Source organism: Podarcis muralis, chromosome 7 (genome assembly GCF_964188315.1).
Source record: "Podarcis muralis chromosome 7, rPodMur119.hap1.1, whole genome shotgun sequence".
Classification (NCBI taxonomy): Eukaryota; Metazoa; Chordata; class Lepidosauria; order Squamata; family Lacertidae; genus Podarcis; species Podarcis muralis.
The window spans coordinates 50,203,884-50,217,952 of NC_135661.1; the positions used below are offsets into that span (position 1 = coordinate 50,203,884).

At 43.2% G+C, this 14,069-nt stretch overlaps 1 protein-coding gene across 1 annotated transcript in view; it reads right to left on the reverse strand.

The window, feature by feature from the left end:
• The window catches only part of MAF (MAF bZIP transcription factor), a 239,207-nt gene that overhangs the window by 142,664 nt on the left and 82,474 nt on the right, over positions 1–14,069 (reverse strand). The gene's annotated exons all lie outside the window — the stretch shown is intronic.

The following is a 14,069-nucleotide window of genomic DNA, read 5'->3' on the forward strand; positions in this document are numbered from 1 at the left end:
GTGGATTAGTTGCTAAGGCCTTTGTGTCTTGACCTCTTGAACTTTGTGAAGAGTTTTTCTGAGAAGATGGCTGTACTGAAATTAGTTGTGCTCTGGCTTGGCTTCTTTAACATGGAACATCAATGCTTTAGACAAGTCAGAACACAAACCCAAACTTTGGCTCAGATATGTTGACGACACCTTTGTAATTTGGCCACACGGGAAAGAAAAACTGGACAGCTTCCTCACACATCTCAACAGCCTACACCCCAAAATACAATTCACTATGGAAATAGAAGCCAACAACCAACTTCCCTTCCTTGACGTCCTAATCTACAAAAAACCTGATGGCTCCCTAGGACACACTATCTACCGGAAAAAAACACACACCAACCGCTACTTACATGCACAATCACACCACCACCCTGCACAAATAAACTCCGTAGCCAAGACTCTCATCTCCAGAACCAAACGCCTGGCTGACAAAGACCACCTGACAACTGAGTTACAGAATCTCTCAAATGTGTTAATTGCCAATGGATACCAGCAAAACAGGGTTATGAAGCTAATCCAAAAAGAAACACCCCCCAAAAACCAAGACACAGAAGAAAACAATGGCATGGCCCTCCTTCCTTATATCAAGGGCACTACAGATAAAATTAGCAAAATCCTCCATAAACACAATATCAAAACAGCCTTTTGCACCAACCAAAAAATAGCCAATATCCTCAGAAACCCCAAGGATAAAATCCAGTTGGAAAACCAAGGGGTCTATGAAATACCCTGCAAAGTCTGCCCAGCCACGTACATTGGACAAACTAACAGACGAATAAATGCACGTATCGCAGAACACAAGAATGCCGTCAAAAAAGAAGAAAAAACTTCCTCTCTTTTCCAACACATGAAAGAAACAGGACACGAAATTAATTTTGCAGATTCCAAATTGCTCTTTAACATGGAACATCACCACAAGAGAATAATCATGGAAGCCATCGAGATAGAGAAACACCCTCACAACATGAACAAGCGTGACGACACATCCCGCTTGCCAGACATCTGGAAATTAGCCCTCCCCACAAAAACTGACACCAGAGCCAGAGGCACACAGAACGCCATCACCAATCAACCACACCAGACCCAAACCCAGACCCTCTCCACAGATGAATTACAGATACCATCCAGTAGCCAAACCATGGTGGCACCTCCGGATGCTGCACCCCCCTGCAATCCCTACACAGATCTGGCTGGCACAGACCACAAAACCACAGCTCGCCCCTATACACGAAGCCAAGCCAGAGCACAACAAAATGCAGTACAACCATCTTCTCAGAAAAACTCTTCACAAAGTTCAAGAGGTCAAGACACAAAGGCTTTAGCAACTAATCCACACCTAATGACCCACCTAAGTGGTACTCAGGATACAACTCAAGAAATCACTCAAGATATCCCTCAAGTAATTAAGAAACAAAAGAAGAAAAGGCACACTAGCCTGGGAACTTCCTCTCTGCCCAGAACATTAGAGGCCACACCTCCTCAACAGTATTTATAGGAACTCAAACACTGAGATCCTGCTCTGTTCCAGTAACAAGAAGCCGAAAGCACCAGCCTGAAGATGACGAGTGAGACCTCGTCGAAACGTCGCCTAGACACCCCATCTTTTACACGGGAAGACACCCGAGGACACCAAAACCTGCATTCCTGTACCCGTGAAAATCTACGAAAGCAAATATATATATATATATATATATGGTCCTATAGCTCTGCAAGGGGGTGGAGGAAGTCATCACCCCTCTGCCGTTGGTGAACAAATGGCTTGGATAAAAGATCTTAACGCCCCCCCAAACTGTCTGTGAACAAATGAGTAGGCTTCTGCCATATGTATGGTTTGCATGTGTGAATGGAGCATACTGAAGTCAGAAAAGAATTAGTCTCACTTGCTTTCCAGAACACTAGTTGTATTGGTCTTCTGCACTACCTTCCCCTTCTGTGGTTTTTATTCCAGATTAATTCATCCAGAACACTGTATTTTCTGGTTCCACACATTATCAGCTCTTTGCCCCCAAAAGCCAGCAGTGCGGACCTTAATGGATCACATCTTAGGACAGGGGTGGGAATGCTTTTTAAAGCCAGCCCCACTTTATTTGATTGCAAGCACATTTTGGAGTCCAGACCATACCTGTAAGTGGACACTTTTCCTCTGTAGAGGCAAAGCTGATGGTGAGCCCCCTTGGCTGCTGGCTACCCATCCCATATGTTTTCAGGTGTGGTGCAGTTGGGTGTGGTTTGGGGAAAATGGCCTCACAGGTCAAATTAGGATTGCTGATCATACAGGGAACTGCTGTGGAGAGACCCTGCTTACATTCAGATCAACATGCCTGGTAAGGTTGACATGGGAGCGAAACAGGGACACAAGGGAACACTCTTGAATTATGCCAACACGGATGCCAATGGTAAAAAGCTAAAACCATGAGTCACAGAACTGTCTGATTGAAAACAGTTAAAAAGCAACAGAGCACGATATAGAGGGTGACACTCCATGCCCTTAGCTCACCCTGATACAAGTCAATACTGCAAAGGCCTCCAAAGACAGGCATGTGATTGGAGCTAGTTAACAAAATATGCTCCACAGGCACCACAGGGTGAGACAAGGACAGGCCAAGAGGGTTATGTGCTTGCATATGTTGGGGCATGCACTTTGGCCATCTTCTGTCAAGTCTGTGGAAGCATTTTAGCAGGTTCTTGTAGGATACTAAATAATAATAATGAGACTAACAATGCTAACTGGATTTGTTAGATGCCTTACACTAAATAGTCTCTGTTAAGTTGTGGGTGAACATATCAGACGACCCAGCGATTCTTCAAACAGCTCTTGTTTATTCAGAGGCCAGAACAGAACTGAACTGAAGGGCTCAGTGAACCTGCTTATATAGAGCTCCAGTACAACGTTACTGTAGCAACTTTCTAAAACTATCCAATCACTGAACGTCACTTTCGATCCTTCATTTGCATAACTATCTACAGTATCCCCCTGCTGGCCCAGGGTGAGAACTTCAGTGCATAACAGTCTCAAGGCCACTTGTTGACAAAGACAGAAATCCAGAACATAACCACAAATGGCAATTTAAATAAACAATTATATGCTTCAGCATCATCAATTGTAAAACTCAGCAAATGTGCTGTACCTGGAACTGGGTGTGGAGAGTGCAGCTGACTGCTGAAGGGAACACAGCTGTGGGCAACTTGAGGAAGTACCATCCACTGTTGTGCCTGCCAGAAAAAGGCAAGTCCTGCGATGGGACAGTAAAACAGTTCGGGGCAGATGCTGGAAAAAGAACAGTGAGTGGAGGGGTGTCCGTTTTCCGTCCTTGGGACCCCCTGGGAAACTCACCAAACATGCTGCACCAGGAACTGGGTGTGAAGAATGCAGCTGAGGAAGCTCCCTCCCCCTTGGGCCTAGATGGAGAGGCTAGGCTGATGCCAGCAGTTTCCAGATCGCTTCTCTTTATGAAACTATTGTGGGTTAGCTGAGAGTTCATTTGGACCCTTGGTGAGAGCCAGGGTGGACAGGTGGAGTCCCAGCCAGGAAGCTGAGAGGGAGGGTGTGTCAGAAGGAAAACTAATTGAAATTGGTTTATATTTAATAGTAACTTGCTATTAAGGTTTCGAATCCCCGCGATGGGGTGAGCTCCCGTTGCTTGGTCCCTGCTCCTGCCAACCTAGCAGTTCAAAAGCACATCAAAGTGCAAGTAGATAAATAGGTACCACTCCAGCGGGAAGGTAAATGGCATTTCCATGCGCTGCTCTGGTTCGCCAGAAGTGGCTTAGTCATGCTGGCCACATGACCCGGAAGCTGTACGCCGGCTCCCTCGGCCAATAAAGCGAGATGAGCGCTGCAACCCCAGAGTTGGTCACGACTGGACCTAATGGTCAGGGGTCCCTTTACCTTTACCTGCTATTAAGGTAATATTTTCATATGTAACTGTAATATTTGTTGCTCTTTAAGTTGTCTGTTGCTTTAGTTTCTGTACACTACTCAGATATTTTTGTATAGAAATGGTGTAAATGAATAAAATCAACTCAAATTTATGAACAGAGCTCACAGAGTTCATTTTTAAAAGAAATTAAAGTTCAAAGTGTCCAAAAAAAAGGAACTCATTCCAGTTCGTGCTTGTTCCTTTACAAAATGAACTAATTTAATTAACATTCAGTTCACTGTTTAATTTAAAGTCATCCAAATAATCCTTGGCAATTCCTCCCTGCCCCCTCCCAGCATGCAGAATGTTACAAGCGGCTGTGCTGAAGTACAAAGTATACTTAAGAAGTATATAAGGGACGCGGGTGGCGCTGTGGGTTAAAGCCTCAGTGCCTAGGACTTGCCGATCGAAAGGTTGGCGGTTCGAATCCCCGTGGCGGGGTGTGCTCCCGTTGTTCGGTCCCAGCGCCTGCCAACCTAGCAGTTCGAAAGCACCCCCGGGTGCAAGTAGATAAATAGGGACCGCTTACTAGCGGGAAGGTAAACGGCGTTCCGTGTGCTGCGCTGGCTCGCCAGATGCAGCTTGTCACGCTGGCCACGTGACCCGGAAGTGTCTGCGGACAGCGCTGGCCCCCGGCCTCTTGAGTGAGATGGGTCTGTCAAGACTGGCCTGTACGGGCAGGGGTACCTTTACCTTTACCTTATACTTAAGAAGACTAAGAAAACAGTGGAATGTGAACAGCACCATTTATTTCCCCCAACAAGTATAATCTTTGTGCTTAAAGGTCCAAAGAGTAGAAGATGCAGGTTTGAAAATGAACTAGAAATACTTCAAAGTTCTATCCCAAAACAAACTTAATTCACATTCAGTTTCCATAGCAATTATGGGAAGCACTTTTAGGTGTAGTTCAGAGATTTTTGAATTAATGCAGTGAACATTATTAAATGGAACTAGCTCATTTCATGCATTGTTTACTATCAATAAAAAACAACAACAAAAACCCACATAACAATTGACCCATCAAATGTTTGGGAATAGAGGAAGGCCTTAACCTGTCACCAAAATGAGAGTAATGTTGGTGCCAAGCAGGTCTTGTTGGAGAGAGCGGCTTCAGTTCAAGACTATCTGCCCAATAGGATTTTGGCAGGAGGCAGTGGGGTCATGGGAAAATTTCATTCATTCATTCATTCATTCATTCATTCATTCATTCATTCATTCATTCACCTTTTAATATGAACCTACCTAATTCACAGTATGTGATACAGGCATCATTTGAAATGCACATTTCTCTGAATTTTGCAAAGCATAATTTAGCATAAGCCACCTTTTGTGCTTTTGAAGCAGTGGTCCCCAAACTAAGGCCCGCGGGCCGAATAAGACCTGAGGGACTCGTTTATCCTTCCCATGGTGTGAGTGTGTGGACTGCACATGAAATTCCTGAGTTTAGAATTTTTTAATTTAGAGTGCATGTCTTTTGCATTCGGCTCATAAAAAAGCAGTTCCCATAAGCCTGACATCTGCCCTCCCTGAGCGAAGAATTGGCTATTCCAGCAGATGTTTGGGCTGCCTATAAGTCGAACTGGTGTGAAGCTGTTCCATCATCATTTATTTTGCTGTCTTTTGGTTTTAAACTGTTTTGTCGTACATCAGCTGCTTTGAATATATATTTTTTAATATGACCAAAAAGGGGAAAAAGTTTACAAAATGAATAAATATCCCCAAATGGATTCCTATATAAATGGCTTGCTACAGGGTTCCTTTTGCTCCAGCTGCCCAGAATCTAACAGGCATGATAAATTAAGATCTGAATGCTTTCACTTGAGGGAAAAGTGGGATCTAGATATACTCTCTTTTCCATCAAGAATTTTGATGCATTGAAATGCTTCCCCAAAAGTATTCACAGCAGGCCTATCAACAATATGGAGATTTAAGCCTTAGGTAATGTCTGGACTTGCATACATCTTTAAATGGCTTAGGTGGAGTTAAAGGCTGGTCGTAAATGTTCGGTGCTGTGAATATCTAAAACAGTCTGGCATTACTGCAGACCGATATGCTGCAATCATGCTGGATTGTCATGTCAAAAGGGTACCTTAGAAATGACTGACAAAGCATTGTCGCTCTCTTTATTTATATAGTTATTGCAATATGTGGATTTCCCATCTCAGGGAGGACCACGATTTCTACAGAAGCGCAATTTGAAAAGGCTTTTCTCTATGCATACCCCAAGACGACACACTGATCCTTTAACACTTCGGCGATGAGGCTGTAATTTTGGAAATGCAGCAAAAAAAAATAATTCGTGAAACCGTTGCATTCATTTCTATGTGAAAATTTTCAGCATTTCATTCCCATTTATATTATTTCTCTTTTTTCCTCCCTTCCACCATGTTGCTGAAATTGATGAATTCTTGTTTGGAGAGAGCTGTTAAGTAGCAAAGACAACATTCATTGTGCCTGACAGCTTGTCTTAGTCTTGATTTGAGTATTCTAGTTGCATGGGAGAGAGAAATGTGTTGTCAAGCCTTTGTTTTATCAAGCTACATGAACAATATTTTAATATCCTCTCTCATTTCAATACCTCTTTCATCTTGATAAAGAGAGCTCTGAATAATCTTGCCAAAAAGAGGCCCCATTGTCATGATGTAGCTGCTAGCAAAGTCATTTATATAACACAGAGTCCAGCAAGAAAATAAATCATGGTAACACTTACTGAGGAAAAATGAACAAAAACAGTATATAACTTCAGGAGAGAAAAAACAAAGAGTGTTCTCTTTTAAGGCAGGTTTTGTTAAGAGCAGGGGTATGTTCAATGTAACATTCACCAGAAAAACTACGTCCCACTTACACTGTAGATGATTTTTAGAATTGCATTCTGTTCTGGGGGGATGGGGTGGGCTTGTTGTATGTGGATTTTGTTATGACTATTTATTGATTTAAAATTGTGTGTACAAATCATTTTATTCACAAGTGTGTACACCGTCCTGGAATATATTGATGAAGGAATGCTATGAAACATTTCAAATAAACAAGGATGAGTGTCTGCTGGCCACATGCCCCACAATATCACTGCTCATATTGCATAGGGGGCCTCCAAAAATGCATCCAAGATAATGAAGAAGGATAGATTTGTAAGCTTCAAACAGAAGTGAATTCACATCAGCGTGTGTAAGTGTCTTAATGTGAGAATCTTCTGGATCCCAGCCATTTGGAACTTGCGAATTTGTGCCCAACTCCAATTTTTAAAATAATAATAATAATAATAATAATACCAGGGTATTTTGAGCAGGAAGTCGAGCAACCCTAGTTACTCAAAGGGAAATTTAAGTGTAGCAATCATTTATGGGGTCAAATCAGCACTTTGACTGATACATGGCAGGCCACTGTGCCCTTACAAACATCAGGCCACTATTATAATTTAAAAAGAAAAAGAAAGGGAGGGGAGGGGAGAGGGGAAACCACCATAAGCAGATTGAGGCCATTTCCAAATGCCTTTTCCATAATATGAGCCCAGACAGGCAGGGTTGCTTCCACTCCATGTTTGCCTCATAAATCACCAAACAGAAAATTGCTTCTGAGCCTCAAACCCTCTCTGCCAACTCCCAGTCTGCAACAAAGTGGTTGACAGCCAAAAGAAAAAGCCCTGAAAAGCAGGGTGGTTTATCGTGGGCAGGGTGACACAACGTGAGCTATGTGAATGGAGATGGGTTATAATTAGCAAGGGAGTGTCACCCCGGCCTCCTTCCTTTCATTTGTAGCCGTGCTCCTAACTCAGGGGAATGGCATGCATTTTCTCACACAGTGTATACAAGCCCCGTGCCTTGCCAAGTCAACTGTCTCTATTCTGGTGGGGATATATTTGACAGCCAATGTTCTTTTCCTGGGAGCCATAAAAACAGCAACAGGAATTCTCACCAGGCATAGAGGAGCTCCCTGCCCCCGCTCCACATTGCCAAGGCTGCATATACTTCATGTTTTTAAGGGGGGTAGGGGAGAGAGAGAATTAAGAAATTAAAAATTGTCTGCACTGGCAATCCAAATTCCACACTGGATTGCGCAGTGCGAACACTCGGTTCAAAGAGCAAACACTCATACCACTTAACTCCATTCACAGCAGTATTCCTAAGAACATGCCCTATACAGTGGTACCTCGGGTTACATCCACTTCAGGTTACATACGCTTCAGGTTACAGACTCCGTTAACCCAGAAATAGTGGTTCAGGTTAAGAACTTTGCTTCAGGATAAGAACAGAAATTGGGCTCCGGCGGTGCGGCGGCAGGACCCATTAGCTAAAGTGGTGCTTCAGGTTAAGAACAGTTTCAGGTTAAGAACGGACCTCCGGAGCAAATTAAGTACTTAACCCGAGGTACCACTGTACCAGATTAGATTATTTCCCTATACAGCCCAGTATTCTCCACTCTGATCCAGCTTCTGAGATTTCAGCAGGCATTGAGGAAGGACCACCTCTTTCTGCATGAAACTGCTCATTGCCTGTGGTCATCTTCCAAGATCTGGCCCTGCTTTCCACTGCCAAGGCAACGTGGTCGTTGGGGTCACAGGGCAGGGCCTTTTCAGAGACAGCACCACAATTGTGGGACTCCCTCACAAGGGAAGGTAGATGGGCCATCTCTTTTCTGTAACAAAAAAATGATTCAAGGCACACTAAATAATGATAACGTTGGTTTTCTCTAACATAGGATGTAGGGGGGCAGGCAGGGAGCCTGTTTGCCAGCCAGACTGTATCTTTGTACAACTCAATAGCCTCTGAACTGACCGATGTCGAATGTACCTAATCAAAAAAGTTAGTTTCAGTTCATAATTTTGTCCATTCCTTCTATATGCCATCTCAGTTTAGCCATATGTGCAACTTTAAATAACCACTCTCTAACAGATGGAATTGTTGAATGTTTTCCAGCACTGAGCATGGGCAATCTTTAATGCAGTTAGAAGGTTAATAATCCAGCTGTTTTGCCCTTTCTTTAACACCCCAACCACATTCTCACATAATTATAAGCCAAGGGTTGTAGCCAATGTTAGTTCTACTCAGAGCAGGCCTGCTGAAGTGGATTAACGGTACTAACTTGGGTCCATTAATTTCAGTAAGTCTACTCTGAGTAGAATTGAGAAATAACATACAAAAATGTCTTCTACTGGAGGAAATTACTTGCAAAAATTAGTGAAGACTGCATATGAAAATGTTTCTATTAGGGGAAATTCCTAAAATGATGATGAATCTTCATGAGGATTTTTTTATTTTTAAAAAAATGTAAATACTGTAGCTACAATTTGTGGAAAACTGAATTTAAGATTGGAAAAATGAGCAGCCAAAAGAACCAAAATTGGCAAATCTTTCCATCCCTAAAGGGATTTTTATACCCCACCCACTTGGCATTCCTTTCCCTCTGCAATCTGTGAGGTACAATCCATTATTTGTTTTAGGTTCCTCTCCAAAACGTAACTTTTTGCTCAAGGCTATTCTGACCACCACCACCCCCTCCGCAAGGCTGGACCTCTTATCTTTTTATCTCAATATTTCTGGTGCTGTGTTTGTATTCTATTGTTTGTGGGTTTTAATGGGTTTTTATTTATTTTTGTGCCTCATATTTTTTCAAATAATAAGTGGTCTAGATTCCCCCCTGCCCTGCTAAAAAAATAAATAAAAATCAGTCAGTCTGCTGTGCTCCTTGCCTGGTGTGAGCAGGATACCAAACCATCAAACTTTAGCTGCACCTGAACTAAGGATCCTAGTTTGTTTCTCCATAACAAGCCATGAGCACTAGTGAACCTTAAGTCCTGGTCTGTTCCTGGCTTGTTGGTTAGGAAGCAACAAACCATGAACCAAAAAAACTGGTTTATTTTTACTTACAAACATGGCCACTCAGCAACATAAATAAACAAAGTCCTATTCTAATTCCTGTTATGCAGCTGATTTTTGTTTGAGAACCTTGCATGATATATCTTTCAGCCTTACAACATCTCCATAACATGCCATTGTATCTTCTTGTACTAGAGTATTCCTTGTTCTGTGTAACGGAGAAGACTTGAAAATATGAGTGCATTCCCCCATAACATGGGAAGGGATCACAAGAAAACTATGGGCTATATTGTGTCCAACTACTGGAATTCTCTACAGAACTGCAATTATCAGAATGTAATCACTATTTTTAAAACGTGCTATGGTCTTCCAGTAAAGAACTAGATCAATGCCTCAGACTTGACTTTACTGCTTACTTGAAGAGAACTCAATAAATACAGAGCCAGTTTAAACACTTTCCCATCCCCTTTGTGACAGACACAGTTCCTTAGACTGCCTGCCTGCTCTATTCCAGCCAAAGAACCAAAATTTTCAGCCTCTGTATCCTTTTGTTTCTAGTCAATGTGCTCTGAAAGCTGAAGCTCTTCAAAGCACTGGGGAGATGAGAAAGAAGCATATTTCATTTTTTAAAGTATTTTTTCAGCCTTGTATTACTAGGATGTTTTCCTCTAGGCTTCATCACAAAACATTTAACCAATCCTGGTAGTGCTAATAATTCACACTCTGGCAAAAGTGTGGTACAGGCAGTGAGAGTGTTGGATGGAACCCTTACATGCCCACAAGGCTCACTGGGTGATATTGGGGTAGTCACAGTCTCTCAGCCTAGCTCACAGGGTTGTTGGGAGGATAAAACGGAGAGGGGGGACAACCATGCATGCACCTTCAGCTCATGAAGGAAAGATAAGGTTATAAATGTAATAAATAAATAAAATAGACTGGCTTTGATAAGTTACACCCAGAAACATCTATTTGCAGTGAGTCTATAAGATGACCCGAGGGACCCGGGTGGCGCTGTGGGTAAAAGCCTCAGCACCTAGGGCTTGCCGATCGAAAGGTCGGCGGTTCGAATCCCCGCGGCGGGGTGCGCTCCCACTGCTCGGTCCCAGTGCCTGCCAACCTAGCAGTTCGAAAGCACCCCCGGGTGCAAGTAGATAAATAGGGACCGCTTACCAGCGGGAAGGTAAACGGCATTCCGTGTGCTGCGCTGGCTCACCAGATGCAGCTTTGTCACGCTGGCCACGTGACCCGGAAGTGTCTCCGGACAGCGCTGGCCCCCGGCCTCTTGAGTGAGATGGGCGCACAACCCCAGAGTCTGTCAAGACTGGCCCTTTATAAGATGACCCTTCCTAGATCAGGAGGACCCATCTAGGGCAGGTCTGGGGAATATTTTTTCTGACTACCCCAAGGATATGGGTCCTTATCTGTCAGGAACCACATGGTGGCAGTGGGTGGGGCCAGGGACCACCTTCTCTCCCCACCCCCATCTTTACTTCCAGCAGTGGCCAATCAGATGCCTCCAGCATGCTCACAGGAAGAAGGCAGCTTCCTGTCTTGCTGTTGCTGCTCAGTGGCATGCTATATCTGAAATTCCTCTGAACATGGCGGGTACTCATCTGGGCTAAAAGCCATTCAGAGTCCTGTGCTTTATGAATCTATGAAGTACTCCTGGATTCCAACTTGTCCCTGGCATCTCAAGTGGCTTCTGTAGCTAGGAGCTCTTGTGCCCAGCTGAGGCTGGTTTCTAGGTCAAGATAACCTCCTGTCTGGACTACCACAGGGCCTGAAGATGGTTCAGAGACTGTGGCTACTGTAGAATGCAGCTGCCAAGTTGGTTAGTACCTAAAAGAGGGCCCTCCTCAATACCAACCATCTTGGGACCTATGATAATCAGGGGAGGCCCTGCTGGTGGTGCCTCCACTGTGGATTGCCCAGTTGGCAGTGGCCCATGTTCAGTGGCCTTCTTGGTGGTGGTTACCTAATTGTGGAATTCCCTCCCTAATCAGGTGCATCAGTCTCCCTCACTATTCACTTTTTAAGGAGAAATCTGATGACATTCCTGTTTGCCCAGACATTTCATCGTTGAGAGTTCTGTCCTTGGCATTGTGGAATAAATAGTTAGAGAGTGGGCAGTTGCTTCTAGGAGTTTTCCATTGTTTTGTTGAAGTGTTTTTTAACTGTTTTTAGATGTTTTAATTGTATAACTTTGGCATTGAAATGTTTGCTGCCCTGGGCTCCTTTGGAGAAACGGGCAGGATACAAAATTAATAAATAACATTGACTTTCTAATATTTTCTGAACGTGCATTTATACACTTGTGTATTTGTAGATCCACGTTACTCTTTTGTATGTGTAAACCACAGATCATTACCAGCGAAAAAACTTGGAAAGTACAAAATGAAAGCTCAAATGCAATGAAGGAAGTTGAGTTCTTTGGAGTAGAAGACGAAGAGTAAAGCCCTAACTCTATGGTTCCATGGCTGAATTGCCTAAAACAACCAGCAAGCAACATGGAAGTCTTATTCTGAACAAGCCAGAATAATCTGCCCGGTGAGAGAGACTGGGCATGAGTCCTGAATCGTCAGAACAATGCATTGCTGTATTATTACTGACGGTGCTCTTAACCTCAAACCACTCTAGTTTCCCCTTTTCAAAACAAAACCCTTTGGAGCTACTGAGCTAAATGGCACTTTTACAAACACAAAGCACAGTTAGAATCCAAAGGCTGTGAACCGATAACCATAGGGAACTTCATCTATCCTGATATTTGGGGGGAGGGTAGCATGGCAAAATAAAGTAAATCTTCCAAAAAATTATTGCCATGTATGATTGGGGACAATAATATTTTCCAGACTTAAACTACGATTGGGGGAGGTTTTAGAATCTCTCTGGCTCACCCTCACTGGCAACAGGATGGCATCTTTATTAATGGGTGCACTGCTACAGGCGAACCCCCAATGTGTGAGCAGCATGTGGGCAGTACCAGAATGGGATGCAATGGAGGGGTGGTGGTCAGCACACGCAGCCCCACTCCTCTCTGTGTGATCTGGCCTCTGCAGATAGGGTCACTACCTCTGCAACATGCAAAAATCCCAGTTCTTGCTCATTTATCCTACACATTTGCAGCTCTCTTTTTTTCAGATGGTGACTTGTTTGTTCAAACATTTGTCAGTTCTGGTACAAGGAGCAAAGCGAGTGCATGGCCAAATTGGAGGCCTCTTGAAGTTGCAATGAAGCTAAAACATCCAAATTTTAAGCCTCCTCCCTTTTTCTGTGCTGATCAGAGTTCTATTATTACCAGTTACAAAGGGGAAGGCACAGCCAATTATAAGCTAATTCTGGCACACGCAAAGCCACAAGCTGAAGATAAGCCAACAGTGCAAAGCTTGCAGCTGGAGAGTCCGCAAAGCTCAAAAAGAAGCTGACTCATGAAAATGGCCTTATATAAAACATCCAATGGTGATTTTTCTCTGCCTCATTTCTGCATGTCTTCCGAATGATGTATGATGTGCCTTATTTACTCTGTCCCATAAAACGTACTTTTACAAATTATTTTAATGTGCTGCCAAGCACCAGATAGGTTGCCCTTTACTGTGTTGCCCTTAGGATTTCTTTTTTAAAAATGTTATCCCATTCCTTTATTCGAAATGTCTCTAGAAAATTAGTTCCATCTGGATTTTTCTCCTCTGATATCTTGGCATGCAGACATGTAGTTGCTCTATCAGGGCAGTGGAACAGTCATCCAGATATCTGGGTTCGGAAAGCTCCTAACTTTGTTGTTGTTTTAATGCATGTACTGAAGGGAATGCCAATTCTTTTCTTCTGTTTTATATAATAAAAAAGTGTTCATTGGTTTTTCAATCCAGAAATGAGAACATTCAAATAACCCACAAGTTACAACAAAAGTGTAGAGTATTAACTGCACAATCATGTTACAGTGCTGTCATAAAGCGTTCATATAATCTTAGAATTGGAGAGTTGAAAGGGACTCCAAGGGTCATCTAGTCTAACCCCCTGCAATGTAGAAATCATAGCTAAAAAAACTAAAGTAAAAGCTGCCCAGTTCTGGGTGCCTGTATGTGCCCCTCCATAAAGACAGCAGAGTGCCCAGCGGGCAGGAAGGGGTAGCATTTCTATCCACCTTACCACCCTTCCATCTTGGGTTAGTTTTTCAGACAAAAATTTCCCACATTTTGTCAAACCTCCTGCTCTGTGGAGCACCCTCCGTGATTTTCTAGAAACTTTGATTCTAGCTGTACGTAATATGAAAAATGCTAGTTCTTTATAGTTATGTGGCTTTTGCAAA